At 43.9% G+C, this 17,979-nt stretch overlaps 1 protein-coding gene across 13 annotated transcripts in view; it reads right to left on the reverse strand.

Moving 5' to 3' along the window:
- The window catches only part of SOX6 (SRY-box transcription factor 6), a 451,295-nt gene that overhangs the window by 288,678 nt on the left and 144,638 nt on the right, over positions 1–17,979 (reverse strand). The window contains exon 1 of one of the 13 annotated variants that reach the window (XM_081925938.1): positions 15,439–15,562. The exons of 11 other annotated variants lie outside the window; for them this stretch is intronic. The gene's annotated coding sequence lies outside the window, so the exon portion shown is untranslated. Of the gene's footprint in view, positions 1–2,054; positions 2,076–15,438; positions 15,563–17,979 lie in introns of those variants that run through there. One more of the 13 variants, XM_081925932.1, reaches the window with a different exon arrangement.

The following is a 17,979-nucleotide window of genomic DNA, read 5'->3' on the forward strand; positions in this document are numbered from 1 at the left end:
AAAATCTGGGCAAACAGATTCTGATGAAGTGTTAAGGAGCTATAGTATGGGGGAGAAAACTGAGAAGCCCTGAAAAACTGCTTGCACACATAAAAATGAAGCAGACATCATGCTCAAAAGGCATATTATACATGTGCCTCCATCATCATCAATGATCTATCAACCAGTTTATTCCATATAGTATACTGCTATCAGACAGCATGCATAATGTTGCCAGGTGAGGAAAACACTCTGACTAAAGTATTTACACCAAGTGAGTAAATAAGCCAAGCCAAGAGACAAACTAGGGGTATAATGCATAGGGGTTACTAGCCAAATTGACCTACAGTGAGTTTATTTCCGATATGCAAATACAGCATTATGGCAGACCCTGAGTCCTTTACAGGGAATGTTACCAGGATTCGTTTCATTGCACTAACATTTCTGTTTGTGGGCAGTCCATGATAGCCAACAATGAAAATCCACCCCAAAAAGTAATAAAATAGAATCTATTTATGACAGAATCCTCCTTTAAACCAAATCTTTTTATACTGATTGAGTTTGATAAAAAAGGTAATGAAACAGCAAACACAAAACTAATTTTTATAAATAAAAAATATGCAGCAATACTTGACATCAGATGAGCCAATGTGCTGCTGTCCATGTGATACACTCCTACTGCTATCAACCACATCCAGCATGGCCAGTAATTAGGGGTGATGAGAGCTACATTGTCTGATGGGCACCACTAGCTACCTCTGCTCTAAATATCCAACTCAGAAGTGTGAGTACAACAATGTTCAATCTTTAAAGCACTGATCTTAGAGAAATTCATGTTAATTCAATGGGAATATCACTCATATGGTGCTTTGGGAAGTTGGTATTAGCCTCCCATCTTCCAGTAATTATGTAGTTCCCAATTAAAACCCTGGAAACAAAACCAAACTGTTTTTCTCTTTCAGGCTATTTACACATCAGTACTTTACTCAGAAGTACTAATCAGACTCAACAGACAGTCGTCATAGGGTCATTAATAGTTACTTCATTCTCTGGCAACTGTAATATGATGATAGCCTTAAATAGAGTGCAAATGATAAGCCAAAAGGAGGAGGAGAAAACCAGCGATATAGCATAAAACCAGTTTGCAGAGCATAACAGAGCAACACTGAAAACAGATTCATCACAGTGACATGCCATTTACTTACAGGCACTCTGAAATCTCAAGCCACAATTAGAATTATATTACACACAAACACACCACACACAATTTTGGCATGTGAAACCTGAGCCATGTTGTTTAGGATAAAAGCAAGAATGTTATGTAAGTTGAAAAGCAGAATGCAGTGTGTCTAAGAGGGAATAATTTGTTCTTCAAAGTGAGTGCGCTCATGAGGAAATTCTCCAAACTGAAGTAATGGTTATATCACAATAGCACTAATTTGCTTGGCACTGAGAGTTGGCCAGGGTTTCTACACAGATACATCTAATCCACCACACATGCCTGTCTTTTGCTTGTTACCATTTTCAGGACATATTTGAACAACACTTTCTTCCAACTATCATGAGATGATCTCCACAGCCATTCCGTGACAATTGACACCTCAGTCGTCTGTCACACCTCAGCCAATGCCAAGATTATTCCAGGACAATCACATGCATCATGCAATGATAGAGAAAGGCACGTGCAAATGTATTTAAGTTGTTAATAGACATTATATAAACAAGGTTCCCAAAGTTGCATGAAGAGCTGCTACTAGGGAAAGCAAAATATCTTCCGTGCACTTGCATACATCTTGACAGAGCCCGGAGGCTGTATACTGGCAGCTATGCAATTCCATATTTTTATGTGCTGACAGAAAACACTATAGGGCATGGGAAGAACTAAATTTTTGGCAGGTTATGTTTTACTTCTTTTGCCGTAGATATTAAAACAAGCCACGCTCCACTTTCTCCACTGATCCAGCTGGTCCCACCCAGTGCAGTCATCAGCCTTCATAGAATTACTTTGCAATATCATGTACCTGCAAACTCATGTTTAAAGCTGAACACATGCTTTGAATGGAAATGCAACCAACCCAGGTCCTTGGTGAGTAAATGGTTGGGTCCAGATTTGTGGCCTTCTGCTTGTGCTGGAGGAATAGAACAGGGAGGTGTTTTTTATTATTGCTCCTTCCTCCTGAAGCCCCACTGTGTTCTTTGAAAAGTTGGTCAAGAGGGTTGGGGGGTCCTTTCGAACAGCATAGGAGGCAGAGGAAGGGGAATTGGCAAAAATTGCCTCCAGCCTTCTTCCAGCAAAGAAACTCCATCAGATCCCAATTACATATGCAAACACTTTTGGTATCTTCAATTCCTTCTATTTGTAATGTGAGAAATAGCTTTTTTGTTAGCCTCAACAAGACTGAGTGTATGTTCTTCCAAACTCCAGACATACTTAGTTAGAAGTACTTGCACAATATTGATTAGTAGATGTGATGGGACGATGAGCTGCTTGTGCGTAAAATGCAAGTCCCTCAGAGTTTGATCAGGTTTTCAAACCTCTGCCTGTGACGGAGCCCCTCCAGCATGGCTGCGTCAATCACTAGTAGAATCCGAAAGTGGCTGCTTTCGGAAACGTTTCCAACATAAAAGCTCCTTAACGGAAACACGTCGTCTGGCCTCTCGGCGTGACAGTTTCCGTCAAGGTGTGGGTGTCCCTATAGGAGGTCCTGAGACCTCCCCACTGGTTTCGCTTGAAGCGTCTCTGAGCCATCCCTCCGACTCACTTTCCCTTGGAGTTCTTGCTCGCCCTCTACTGGTTCCCTCTTCCGCTGCTACTGCTCTCTCAACCTCAGGGAGCCTTTGCACCTGCGGCGCTTTAGATGTCAGTTCCCTGACATCCACCTCCCCTCCAGGGCCCCCTTCACCCCCTCCCGTCTCCTCTCCTACTGGCGGTGAGGAGGTAAAACCCCTGAAAGAACCTCCCTCATCTTCCGACGTCGCGAACACTTCCTTCCACTTGTTGCTGTTCCTACTCTCTAGGTACTCTTCGTCATCAGAGTCCACTCCATCTTCCAACTCCGACTCCGCGAACCCTTCCATTTCCTCTTCCTCATCGGTGGTGCCGAAATACTCCCTCCTAAACCTTGCTATAGGCTGAGGTTTCCTCGGGAACCTTTGGTGGAACGTTTCTGTTAAAACCTCGTCATTGACTTCCTCTGCACTTACCCAGGTGTTTTCTGACTCCGGTTCCCCTTCCCACGCCACCAAATACTCCACCTGATTACCCTTCCACCTGGAATCGAGGATTTCCGCTACATGGTTGCGGCGTTCCCTCTCTTCCAAGGCTGGTCCCCTGACGTGCTCCCCTTCACGTCCCCCCCTGTATGGTGACAGTAACGACCTGTGGAACACTGGGTGCAATTTCATGTGGTTAGGTAATCGGAGTTTGAAAGCTACCGGGTTGACCTGCTGAATCACCTCAAAGGGTCCCAATCTTCTGGGCCTCAGTTTCTTACAACCCCCTTTGAACGGCAACCCTTGGGTTGACAACCACACTTGATCCCCCACCCTTATGGTTTCACCTTCCCTTCTGTTCTTGTCTGCCTGCTTCTTATATTGTGCCTTGGCCCTTTCTAAGTTGAGCTGGAGCTGCTGATGGATGGCTTCCATCTCTTCTACAAAATGTTCAGCCGCTGGAACGCTCCATCTCTCCCCTCCTTCCCCTGGAAATGCCCTGGGGTGACACCCGTAATTAGCCAAAAAGGGACTCATCCCTGTGGACACATTCTCCGCATTATTGTAGGCAAATTCTGCCAACGCCAACTTTTCGACCCAATCGTTCTCTCTGTCATTGACATAACACCTAAGATATTGTTGAAGAATGCCATTTGCCCTTTCCGCCTGCCCGTTGGTTTCAGGGTGCCGGGCAGTTGAAAAATTAACTTCCACGTGTAGCAAGCTCATGAGCTTCCTCCAGAACCTGGAAGTAAATTGTTTGCCTCGATCTGAGATCACCCTCGAGGGAGCCCCGTGCAACCTAAAGATATGTTCCACAAACAACTTCGCCGTTTCTTCCGCTGTGACTGCATGTGAGCATGCTACAAAATGGCACATCTTAGTTAACAGGTCTACTACTACCATGATGGCTGTTTTCCCCTTGGACCTTGGCAGATCCGTCATAAAATCTATTGATATCGCTTCCCAAGGCCGTTCTGGTGTGGGTAAAGGTTCTAATAACCCTGCCGGCGCCCTTCTTTCCCCTTTGGCTCGCTGACATTGGTCACACCCTCTTACATACTCCCTTACATCTTCCCTCACCTTAGGCCACCAAAATTCCCTGGTAACCAACCACATGGTTTTGTGTTGCCCAAAATGTCCCGCCGTGGGGCTATCATGCAACTGCTTGAGTACTCTCCCCCTCAATTCACCTTCGGGTATATACAGTGCCCCTTTGTAATACAATGCCCCATTTCTTTCCTCAAAACCTCCGGGGCTCTCGCCCTCCCCCCTGAGACCTCTGAGCTTATCCTGGGCATATTCATCATTTTCCGTTTCCTCCACCAGTTCCCGTTGCCCCACCAGCGCCGCCCCACACACCCAGCGGTCCTCCGGGATGACATGTCTCTCTTCGATCACCTCCTCCCCTTCCCAATATTCTGGTTTGCGTGAGAGCGCATCCGCCCTGACGTTTTCTGGGCCTGGCACATAACAAATCTCAAAGTTAAATTTGGAGAATTCCTGTGCCCATCTCACTTGTCGTTGGTTGAGCACTCGAGCTGTTCTCCAATACTCTAAATTTTTGTGGTCGGTGCACACTTGCACCTTGTGTTGTGCCCCAATTAATAAATGTCTCCACCTCCGGAATGCTTCGTGAATGGCAAGTAGTTCCCTGTCATACACCGTGTAATTCCTCTCGGACTTATTCAGTTTCCGCGAGAAGAATGCACACGGTCTCCACTCCGACGCACTCCTCCCCGGTTGAAGAAGGACCGCCCCTATAGCCCGGTCGGATGCATCTGTTTCCACTCTCATGGGTTTTTGTAAATCCACATGCAGAAGTTGTTCTTCCGAGGCGAAAGCCCTTTTCAGTTCTTCAAAGGCTCGATCCGCCTCCACCGTCCAAACAAATTTCTTCTTGCTGCTGAGGCAGTCGGTGATGGGCGCCGTCAAGTGGGCAAAGTTCTTGATGAACTTCCGATAAAAGTTCCCAAACCCCAAGAATCTTTGCACGTCCTTCTTGGTCTTCGGTGTCTTCCATTCCAGTACCGCTTGAACCTTGCCTGGATCCATGGCCAATCCCTTGTCTGACAAGCGGTACCCCAGGAATTCCACCTCCTTGGTATGAAACTGGCACTTCTCCAGTTTCACCCACAGCTGGTTGGCTTGCAGCCTGCCCAACACTTCCCGAACGTCCCTCACATGCTGTTCCTCATCTTCCGAATACACCAACACGTCGTCTAAAAAGGCCACACAGTTCTTGTAGAGCAAAGGTCCCAGAACGTGGTTTATAAAAGCTTGAAAACAGGCGGAGCCCCCTTGTAGACCGAAGGGCATAACGAGGTATTCAAAGGCTCCCAAAGGGGTAAACATGGTGGTCTTCCATTCATCTCCCTTCCTTATGCGTATCAGATTGTACGCCCCCCGCAGGTCCAGTTTTGTAAAAATCTTTCCCTTCCTTACTCTGGTCAAAATGTCGTCAATTCGGGGCATAGGGAAAGCCAGGGGCTCCGACACTGCATTGAGGCCCCTGAAGTCACACACCAGTCTCGGTTTGTCTGTGTTCTTTTTGTCCACAAAAAACACTGGGCTGCCCCCCACCGCTCGGGACTCTCTGATGAAACCTCGCTTCAAGTTTTTGTCAATGAACTCCCTCAGCTCCTGCATCTCCCTGTCTGACATGGCGTACAGCTTGCCTACTGGGAGTTGGGCCCCTGGGAGTAGGTTGATTTGACAGTCAAAGGGTCTATGCGGTGGCAGTTTGTCTGCTTCCCTTTCGCTGAATACGTTGCTCAGATCTGCGTATTGCGGGGGCACCTTCCCTTTGCCCATCACTTCCATCCCCGCTAGGGTGACTCTGTCTCCTCCCGAGACCTTCCCCTCCTTGCAGTGTTCTAGGCAATGCGCTGACCCAAAGGAGACCACCCTCTGATGCCAGCCCACTAGCGGATCGTGTAGCGCCAGCCAGCTCATCCCCAAAATGATGGGCGCTCCTCCCAGGATGGCCACATTAAACGCTATCTGTTCAGTGTGCCTTGCCACTCTCATTATCATCGGGACAGTCTGTTGGCTAACTTCTCCCCCCAACAGCTCTCTGCCGTCAATCGTAGTCACCTGCAAGGGGTTACTTAAAGGGATGGTCTGTATCTGGTGCTCAGCTGCAAACTCCTTACTCATGAAATTACAGGAGCTGCCTGAATCCAAAAGCGCCTTGACCTTTAGTGGGTGTCCGTTTGGCAGTTCTAGTAACACCTCTATCACTAAAGCAGGTCTGGGAGGTTCTGGCATGGGCACTTTCATTGCTCTTTGGCCTGGCTGCTGTGCCCCGACGGTGGCAGCCAGGCGTTGGCTTTTACTTGCTCCTTGCTTTCCTCTTCCTTTCCCCCAACAGCTCCTGCCATCCCTTGCCATTCCTTTCTTTGTGGGCAGACTCTGGCAAAGTGCCCTGGCTGTTGGCAGAGATAACATCTCTTGGCGCTCTTTCCCTCCTTCTTCCGCCCTTCACTGGGATTTGAAACTGCGCGCGCCCGCGCTGTTCCAACTTCCATCGGCTCTGCCAGCGGGAAAGATGGCTCTGGAATGTCTGGAATGCGGAACTCCCTCCAACGGTCTCCTTTCCCTTCCCGCCTTTCCAAAGCCCTCGCCTCCTGGCGCGCTCCTATGGCCAGCGCAGATTTGGTTAATTGGTCCATAGACTCCGCCCTGGGCCCCCGGGAAAGCTCATCTTTGACGGTTGAAGAAAGCCCCTCTTCGAAAAGCATTTGGATGGGCTCCGCCGATAGGTCCCACCCCAATTTATGAATCAGCATAGTAAATTCAGTCCAGTACTCACGGACAGATCTGCTTCCTTGCTGGCAAGCCATTAACTGCCTTCGCACCACCCCCTGCTCAATATCGCTGGAAAACATCAGGTCCATGGCACGAAAAAACTTCCTCGTGTCCTTTAAGATCTCATTATTCGCTGCCATCAGGGGTCTAACCCAATCTTTCGCCCCGGATTCGAGATGGCCAATCACATACGCCACTCGCGATTCCTCGTCGGGGAAGTCATCAAACTGCAAGTTTAGAGCGTATTGCATCTCTGTTCTAAAGGCATGATAGTTCCTGGGATCCCCCCCGAATTTCTGCACCAATCCTGGTACCTTTCTGGCGAGCGGGGTGGTTTTCTCCTTTCCCTTTTCTGCATCCTGAGCCCTCCTCTCCTCAAGCCTCGCCGTTTGCAGCGCCAACTGGATCTCCAACGCTCTGTACCTTTCTTCCAGGCTTGGACCCCCTCCAGCTGCTCCTGCACCCCCGGTTCCGGCTGGGTTGCTCATGATGCTTCTCTCTGCACAAGCTGGCTTTCGGTGACTTTCGGATTGCTGTGATGGGACGATGAGCTGCTTGTGCGTAAAATGCAAGTCCCTCAGAGTTTGATCAGGTTTGCAAACCTCTGCCTGTGACGGAGCCCCTCCAGCATGGCTGCGTCAATCACTAGTAGAATCCGAAAGTGGCTGCTTTCGGAAACGTTTCCAACATAAAAGCTCCTTAACGGAAACACGTCGTCTGGCCTCTCGGCGTGACAGTTTCCGTCGAGGTGTGGGTGTCCCTATAGGAGGTCCTGAGACCTCCCCACTGGTTTCGCTTGAAGCGTCTCTGAGCCATCCCTCCGACTCACTTTCCCTTGGAGTTCTTGCTCGCCCTCTACTGGTTCCCTCTTCCGCTGCTACTGCTCTCTCAACCTCAGGGAGCCTTTGCACCTGCGGCGCTTTAGATGTCAGTTCCCTGACAGTAGACGTAGGCAACAATTTCCCTTTGTAGAGGTAGCTGACCACTGGCAGAATTGCTGAAGCACAAGAGCACTTAAAATACAAAAGTGTAGATAACTTTTAAAAATTTCTTCATTAATCCAAACTGTTTCAATGATCTAATAATATGCCAAAAAGCATTATATCTACCTATTCATATATAAACACCAAGTTGTTCCACAAAACGGTTTTAACAGCCACCAAAAATAAATACTCTGAACAACAGTCTCATTCTTTCTCTGCAGACACCTCCCAGAGAAAAGCAACACATTCATGCTGCACTTCAGCCATTACATACCACCCTTTCTGCATTACCCACAGATGGACTAGACAGGATTTCTTGTCACATGCCACAAGCATAGACATTCCAGAGGCTTATGTTCCACTGCGATCTTATTTTAGGATCCATAAGAGGCCTATGTCATAGTCATTTGCAGGCTACCCCAAATAAAAGCAACGTAGCTGCAGCATTTCATCAGCCTCTGCTATTGCTCATTTCCTTTGTAGAAATCCTCCCACTACCGCAGTTCTGTCTGAATCGGAGTAGAGTTGAACAAAATATATCCATTTTATCGGCCTCATTGTTACATTTCATTTGTGAAACGTGTATTTCTTCCTCCAATTCCAGATGTACTAAATTTAAGCTCAGGAAAAGATAAGTAATGTTGTAACAAATGTGTGAAAAAGAAAGAGGGAGACTGTGAAGATTTATGTGGCATCACAGGCCAGTTCAGATGTAATGAGAATGCATGGTTTATCATTAAGAGAGCGTGCCACTGTGAGCCTCCAGAGAAAAGAGACCTTTCCCCTGCCTCACACCCAGTAAACCTATTGTGGAGTTTTCCACAACCCTCCAGAGCAGATTTGGGATGTGGGGGTGGCAGAAGAGGGAGAAAGTCACACTGTTCTGCGCACATGATTTAGTTGAATCCTACCATATATGTCCGTGTGTATATAATTTGTTGTTATTATTTTTTAAATTATGTAAACATAAATACAAAATTCCCATAATAAAAATATTGGCAATTATATGTCACCTTTCTGAATGAGAATTCCTAATATGTGTCTGTGAATTAAATTAAGAATACATCAACCATAGCAACCTCCCTCCCTGGCTCCCCCAAAAGCTGAGGGACTATTTGTTATATTCCACAATCCATTCCCTACTGCTATACTTATGTAGGATAATATCTCACAATATTTACCTCAACAAGAAGATAATTGGAACTAGGGACTTTTGTTCTCAGTACCCATAATTAATGAAGACCATATATTTTTAAAAAGAAAAATTATATATAGCTCAAACCACAGATCCATCACATCTAAAAGTAGATGCCTATTTTTTATTTTTTTTATTTTTTTACGTTTCCAGAGGATAGGACTGTATGAACCAATCATTATAGTGAGAATGTTAGGAGTAATGTATCATCTCCTCATTTTAAAACAGTAATCTAAACTTTGACTACAAGAAACAAATGCCACAAAACCAAATACATTTCCATATGGCAAAAGAAGACAACATATATCAATCTTGACTCCGTTTAACATTTAAACGTTTTTCTTTAAAGTAATGTTCATACAATAGTTTATAGATTCATGCTGGAGTTTATTTCTAGAAAGAGCACGCTATTTATAACAGGAGTCTTCCAATTCTGGGTCACTATTCCAGTGGGCTACCTGGTAGGAACCCCGGCACTGTGTCTGTTCGAGATAAACATGCTAACTAGTCACTGAACACAGATGCCGGTTTATCAGTTTTGGTTTCATTTTTACACATTTCTAATAAGCATACTCCTTTATCAGAACTGTGGTTCATTTACACTAAAATGTTTATAGTTTTGTGTTAAGATGTGTTTTTGGAATAATATGCCTGATTCTTTTCACTTTCCTTTCCCTAAGAGGAGAAGGTTGTAATTGGCCCATTAACCTTGTGCTAATAAAGTGAAATTTATAATGGATGTTAAATGGATTACTGATTCTTGCAAGCAAACTAGCCTAGATTTATTAGTGCAGGATCAAATGATGTATGAGAGAGAGAGAAATGCTTAAAAGCCCAATAGTTATATGGAAGTTCTAGTTAGTGAAGTATTATATTAACATTTCACAAACAGCTTATAATATGCCTGCTGAATCAGGGTTGATAAAAATTGGGTTTTTAAATTAAAAAACATTGTTTTTATTTAAAAGCTTTTTAATTTAAAAAATTTGTTGCACTAATTGTTCTGTAAAAAAATAACCTGGTTTGAAATATTACTTAAATGTAATGCTGCAATGTGATGTCAGGTGGAAGTCTCCAAAGGCAGCCCCTAGAGCAGGGATCACCAAACTTTTGGAGCCAATGGCTTGAAATTGTGAGAAAGTGTCTTAGGTTCCGGTCACAAAATGGCTACCATAGGGTGTGCCATAGCACAAAACTACTGCTACAGCTAGAAGGAAGAAAAGACCGGACCTCAAAATGATGCACCAGCCTCCCATTCAAAGGAAGGGCATTAGCCACCGCCATACCTGCTCAGGAAGAAGATCTTTGCAGCTTCTGTTCAGAAAGGGAGTGAGGGAAGAAAGACATGTGTCCAGGTTGGCATCCAATTAAATGTAAAATGACTTCTTTCTCCAAAAAGAAAGGAAATCCCCACAATCATACAGCTCTCAAGCATTCAGAGGCAAGCCTGCCCAGCTGCCCACAATTCAATTTAAGGCCAGGTGGAGGTGTCATTAGGTAGCTCCTCCCATGGGACTTTGTCAGATCAGAAAATGCAGGCTGAAATGCTGCAGAAATGTTTAATGGAAAGAAAAACACACATGCCACTGCTGGCTACTTCACAAGAATATGGTACACTCAATGCCATGCCCACTTAAATTCTAAAGAGATTCTATAGCACCCTGTGAACAAGGCAGGAAAAAAACAGAAGCCCCTTTCACAGGAAAACTTTCAGACAGTGTTATTATATACACACTTAAAACTATGCATACAATACAGAAAGGAAACCCTACCTGACCAGCAGTCTTAAAATCAAAAGAGCCGGTTCACATGTTCCTTCAGTGTATTTCTTATATTTAAATGCATAGCTGCTTTACCACCATATTGCCCTCAAAATATGTTTACAGAGTTCATCACCAGAACATTCTACTCCTCGTTACAGCCAATCTAATCTCAGGAGACACCTGGTCTCTCCAGCTGAGCTCAGTTAATGGTGCCAGGGGACAAAGAGGAGGGAACTCAAGGGTGGGAATAATCTGAACAATGGATTTCCAGTTGACAACCTCCTGCCTGCTGGTTGAAGGGATTCTTGCAAGGAGTGCTGGGCTAGTTGGACCTTGATCTGACCCTGCACCATTTCCTACATAAGACAATGTACTCATTGCTAATACAGCAACAGCCATCTTGCACATCCCTAGACTACTAAAGGACAATGGCTGTACCCTTTTCTATTTGGAGTGGGGAGACTTGACTGTGTTACTGCCAACCTATAACTAACTCTTCTTTCTTAGAAAGTTGCAGAATGGAATAGTAAGTGTAATGATGTAGATTTGTAAAACTTTCTTAACTGGTTTTTAAGTTACTTACTTACTTACTTACTTACTTACTTACTTATAAGAACTCCCCCAGGTCTGTGGATATAGCCCTTTTTTCAGCCAGCCCTTAAAGCAAAGTTATTTTAGATGGGTGATGGATGAGCTAGCTACTTTGATCTCTGTTGAGATCACACAATATTATACAGCTTAGGTTTGCCTTAATAGTAAGTTCCACATATCTATGCTTCCTTTGCAGAAGCAAAATGGTAAATAATGCAGCTAACATAAAACTGGTGTCACATGCTTCCTGCAACCAGTAACCGACAAAAAGCTGTGTTAATGCATTCTGGATCAGCTGCAGCTTCTAGTCAACCAAAAAGGGCAACCTTATGTACAGTGCATTATAATAGTCAAGTTAAGTAAATACCACAGCATGCAAAGCAGGGGCTAGGTCCCTCTTCACAATAAGGAGGCTTTGCTAAAACACCAGGCAATGGTCGTGAAATGCACTTTTGGTCACTGTGGAATGCCTTGACCATAGCGTTTGTGCAGTAGAAGCATCTTGCATTTCTGATTCCCTTCAATTAAATTAAAATATGAAGCAGCAAGCATGGCTTGTATGCATGGAAAAACTCATGAGTACTAAGTGATTTAGGGTCATTTTATAACTAACCACATCTGTTGGACTCTATTCAGGGCAGGGGAGATGGGAGGACATCTCAGTTACATGCATGCCTCCATTCTGACTGCAGAATGTGCTATGTGATCAGGGGTGCATATTCCACCCATGTGGAATACGGTCTGCAATTTCCCCCTTCATGATTCCTCAGCACCACCCCAGATCCAGGATTACAGTGGAGCATAAGAAGCTGCTTTATACCAAGTCAGAACATTGATCCATCTAGGTCAATGTTGTCTACACTGACTGGCAGCAGCTCTCCAGGGTTATGGAAAGGGACATTTCTGGTTCTACCTGCAGGTGCCAGTGACTGAACATGGGACCTTCTGCATGTAATCCAGATTCTCTACTGCTGAGCTATACTCAGGGAGAAGTACCACATGGTGAAGTGTCCCTGTGAACTGTGATTCACAAGGATTCAGCCAACAGGATTGTATTTCTGCAGTTGTGACATCACTCCTTTAATTTACCACAGCCATACAATTCTTTGGTTATAGCCAATAGCTGCAAATATATCCAATAGCTGCAATTTTTTAAAACTCACATATTGCTTCCCAAACCTGTGGATGGCAGAAGCCATTTTAGAAGAGGCCTACCCCTCCTCCTGACGGGGACACAGGTGGCGCTGTGGGTTAAAGCCTCAGCGCCTAGGACTTGCTGATCGAAAGGTCGGCGGTTCGAATCCCTGCGGCGGGGTGCGCTCCCGCTGCTCGGTCCCAGCGCCTGCCAACCTAGCAGTTCGAAAGCACCTCCGGGTGCAAGTAGATAAATAGGGACCGCTTACCAGCGGGAAGGTAAATGGCGTTTCCGTGTGCGGCTCTGGCTCGCCAGAGCAGCGATGTCACGCTGGCCACGTGACCCGGAAGTGTCTCCGGACAGCGCTGGCCCCTGGCCTCTTAAGTGAGATGGGCGCACAACCCCAGAGTCTGTCAAGACTGGCCCGTACGGGCAGCGGTACCTTTACCTTTACCTTACCCCTCCTCCTGCCCTCCAAAGGGAATGCCACTTCTAAGATTTTGCATCCTCCAATATAGGAAGCTGCCTTATACCAAGTCAGACCATTGGTCTACCTAACCCAGTACTATCTACACTGACTAGCAGTGGCTTGCCAGGGTTTCAGACAGGTAGTATTCCCAGCTCTACCTGGAGACACCAGGGACTGGACCCGGGGCCTTCTGCACAGTGTTTGAAATTCCCATTGTTCTAGGTGCATTTTGCGACAGGGAATTTCATTAGCGCAAGCAGTTTCTGAGCTCTGGACACAATATTGTGCCTAAGATTTCGGGTTAAAACTGCAGAGTGGAAGGAAAGGAGGGCCTTTTTCTGCCTCCCCACTTCCAGCTACTCTCCGAAGACTGGAGAAGAGACTCTCCTAAGAATACTAGGGGGTTGGGCAAGGGAAGGACTAGACCATGTGAAAAATGAACATAATATTTTAGCTGAAGTTCATTCATTTTCAGCTTTGTATTCTTGTTATAAAAATGCACACCTAGACATTCCCCTGTTGTACCCATAACCTAGGTTTAAGGTACCATTTAGCTCCTGCTTCTGCACGCTAAACAGATGCTCTACCATTGAGCTATGGCCCTTCCCAACCACACTTACAATAAACACATACCACCCAAAATCAAAGGAACAATGCTTCCCCCCACGCCCTGCTTCAGAATTATAATTTTATTGTTACAGAATTCTATGTAGATACAATGAATTAATCAGCAGTTCTTTCACAGAGTGACAACCTTAATATAAAATAATAGTACAGTTCGTTTCAGACACATTAGCAGAGGCTACAGTGTTACATTTCCCTGTTCATTTTGTGAAAACCCACTTGCAGAAAAGAGAGGTGAAGGTGGGAAATCACCAGGTGCACGTCTCTGCAATGCTGAAATGGTGGGGCACGAGTATCATTCCTTTGGGTGCCTCACCTGTGCCTCCACCTCAGTTCAAGTACCTCCTGCTCAGGTTGTTACTAGGGTGGTAGAAATGCATGTGTGCTGGATTTCTGCCTGCTTCTCTGCATCTATCTTCAGTATGCAAAGAGGAAGTCTTCAACATCAGACATGACCCTAATATAGCCCAGAGATAATACACTGAGTGCTGCATACAAAGATCCTCATGCCAAAGGAGTGTTCTGGTGGAACAAGCTGGATTAACTGAAAAGGGCCTTGCACTCATGCTGCTCCCTGAGGATCAGACTTGTTTGCTTAAAAGGGATATCAATTTGTTTGTGTCTAATGACTGACTGGAAGAGCGCACAAAATGCAGCCGCTGATAACTGGAAGATGGGACATCTGACAATCATTCTGTGAAGATGTCCCTCTTCAGAAAGGCTGGCTAATAATTATTCTTTTCAAACAAGATAAAGCTGTGGTTTACTGAGGTTTCCCCCTTAATATACGTGCCATTGCTGTCTCTGTCTGTCTGTCCTGTTGCTTTTCCTCTCCTTCCACTTAACTCTGGGACATAAAAATGAATTTTATCAAGAGAGGTTAGTAGATATCACGATGAGCACAATCTCCATGACACCCTTATTTTCACAATTGCTGGCTCTCTTAATGTGGAAACTCTTATATTCAAAATCTTACTATTGTATTACTCCTGCTTTTCAGTTCTCCAGAGCTTTTGCACTGGAAGAGAAATTATGTAATTTTTCAAGTTGTCACTATGAAGGATTATTATGTTTAACACCACACTAAAGCTTCTTTTGGTTTTTCTAATCTACCCTTGTTCTTAACCGCAACCCAATCCAGGCTTTCAAAGGTAGTTTACAAACTAGCAATATAAAGCAAAGTTATTGCCAAATCTGCCTTTAAATGTATTTTGTTGACATAGGGGAGAAGGTGGATTATGCTATGCTTAACATTATATCTGGTTTTTAAAAAATCAGTCTAAAATTAGATGTTCCCTTAAGGAAAATGTTTAATCTCTGTAATAAGATGTCTGTGCTTACCTGACTCTGCCATTCCACACCGACAGGCTGAACAGTATTATCAGCTCTTTGGGTACTAATTCTTGCTTACTGGATGGATATTTTTCTCTTGCTGGATTAATAATCAACTTTCTAGATCAGTTCATTTGCAATTCTCTTCTGCTTAACCCTTTGTATTACCTTGCATTTAATCCTGAACTGAATGTGCACTTTCTCACCCATGCGTTAAGAAAAGTAAAAGAACAAAACCAAAACGAACTAGGTTATTATGGGATTTGGTTTAAGAACGTTAAAATTAAAGGCCACCCAAACCAAGTCTTGAGTAAATAATAGTAAATAATATAGAAAGTACTTACATATTAAACCAATGTTCCAAGTTCAAGCAACTATGGGCATCTACTCACATGAGCAGTCAATCACCTCGTGGGAAAACCATCAGTTTTTGCCCCATGAGCCAGAGTATTAAGAATTAGTACTACTTTCCAAATGCAAATAAGTGTGACTGACTTCCCCATATGACTAGTTAGCTGCAAAATTATCAGTTATCAGTTTATGCAAGACTGTCCATCTGTGTTGTCAGACAGAGAGAGTGAAGAGTAAATGTGGCTAGGAGCAAGAAGATAAGAGGCAGGCACCCTGAATCGCTTTTTTACAGTTCAAGTGAGGCCAGGATTATTGAAAGGGGGAAACCTAGGTTTTCCTCCTTCTCACCCACCTAACTATAGTAATGAATAACCAGTGCTAAAAAAGTAATTTATCAGATAAGTACAACAGATCATGGAGAATTTGTATTATGAGAAAGAAAAAAACTAGAAAATAAGAAGGAGTAATGTTTGTTGACTGACAGTGTCATAGGAAAGAAGCTTGAAATCTTGGTATTTTAGTGGGGGTGTGGTGGATTTTGCTTTGGTTGGAATAAAATGAAAGGAAATAAAACTAGGGTAGCTAAGGTGTCGTGTTAAAGAAAAGAGAATAAAGGGAAATAACAACCTTTCTATCTTGCCTATTCTTTTTAAAAAGCGATGCGTTAGGTTTAGGGAGCCCTGGGCAAAATCCAAGAGATTGCAGCCTTTTCACTTTAACAAAAATGATTTCCCTGCAAAAAGCATGCTAGAGCTGTTTTATTAAACAGCCCTGAAGTACCTTTACGTTCCCTACAGACAAAAGGCAGAACCTCTTCAAGATCAGGCCTAGCACAAAGGGGCTTGACCTCATCTTTTCACAGAATAAGTAGCAAATGTAATATTTTTACATGGGAGTAAAGCGCTTTGTAGCAGCAGCTCTTAAAATCATTTATAGTAAACTTTCCATAAGATGTGCTGCAGATAATAAAATGCCGTAAAGTGTGAAGCAAATTTCCTTCATATTTATAGTGAATATTATTCTTTGCGTGTTTGAAGGAAAACCTTTTTAAAAAGCCAATAATGTGAGAAAGCACAGCAGCTAAATTTATTGTTAAGCATCACATCACTGATACTCCTGGGGGTTTTTCTTCATGGGAAGAAAGCTTAAATAACATTTTCTAACACATTGGAGTGCTTCCCAGAGATGTGATGGCCTACAGAGGTGGTGCCGTAGAAAAGCACATAGGGAATGGTAAGTTAGTAAACAAGCTTTTTTTTTCCAGATGGTAGACACAAATAAATCCAACTCTGTTTAATAAAATTGAACTATAGTTATCTTTTGTTCTCTGCAAAGTACATTATCTCTCTTTCCTGTTTCACCTGACTAATCTGGAGGTATTTGTTCCATCACCTGACTTAGTGGTTGGCTAGAAATAATAAGACAAAACAATCTGCTATTGTTACATGAGACAACCACCTTTCATGTCCTTGAGCTCACCATGACCTTTCACCCTGCCTATCCCTCAATGGTCTCTTCTAACAATTAAAACTACACTCAGGCTGAATTCCAGATTGTCATATAAAGAGCCCTGTCCTTTCAAAACAAAACCAATTTTTACACCAAGGTGGGGGAGAAACACAAGTCCATTGTTCCCTCACAGATGGAAGTTAGAGTTACTAAGGCAACAGCTCTAATCCTCCTTTTAACCACCTTTTTCACATCATTGGACTATCAAGTATGCTACCTTTTAACTCATAAGCTCAAAAGCTGGTAGTCTAACTCACTGCTCTAATTAGCTACGATTTTCACAGTACAGACAACATGATGAGCTAATCGAAATTTGCAAAATAATGACGTACCTCCAGCAAATATTCCTCCTCCTGAGGCCCAGTCTTAGAATAACAATAATGGGACCATTATTAGAGGAGGGCATTAAAATGCTGCACTGCTGCTAAACAGAGAACTTAATTGTTCTGGTCTTGTCCATTGAATCAACAACCTATTGTTGAGAACTTGAAAAATAAAGGACTAGAGAATGGGTGCCATAATGATTGGTCTGTGCTGCCATACCAGCACTCCGCAGAATTGTTTTTCCTTTTGAAACTCTTGATGGACTAGTAGTTTTGTTTAAAAGTAATATAAAAGGCAATTGTTTGGGTAAAAAGTCCTATTTATTGAAATCCTTCGAAGCAGTTGCAGGGATTTGCCCCCCCCCACCCCGATCTAAAAAAAAGTCTTCAGACACAGGAATACCATCTGAAGAGGTCTACATTTACGCTAAATATCACTTCTTGCCAGGCTACTGTAATGAAGGAGGACACCTCCTTAGCCTTCTCTTGGATCAATAAAATGTCGTCCTTTGTAGACCCATTTTGGGGTACATCAAACTAAGTGGTAAAATTGGGAAGTTACCAAAGTTTTCGTCAAAACATTATCTTTAATAGTAATCTGAAATCACTTAGAACTCACTATTCTTATGAACCGTGAATAAATTCAGACACGGTAAAGTACAGCTTAACTTTCTCCTGAGAGCACGCCATTGAAATTGATGA

The sequence above is a fragment of the Podarcis melisellensis genome, assembly GCF_964234715.1.
Source record: "Podarcis melisellensis genome assembly, chromosome: 1".
In the NCBI taxonomy this organism is placed as follows: Eukaryota; Metazoa; Chordata; class Lepidosauria; order Squamata; family Lacertidae; genus Podarcis; species Podarcis melisellensis.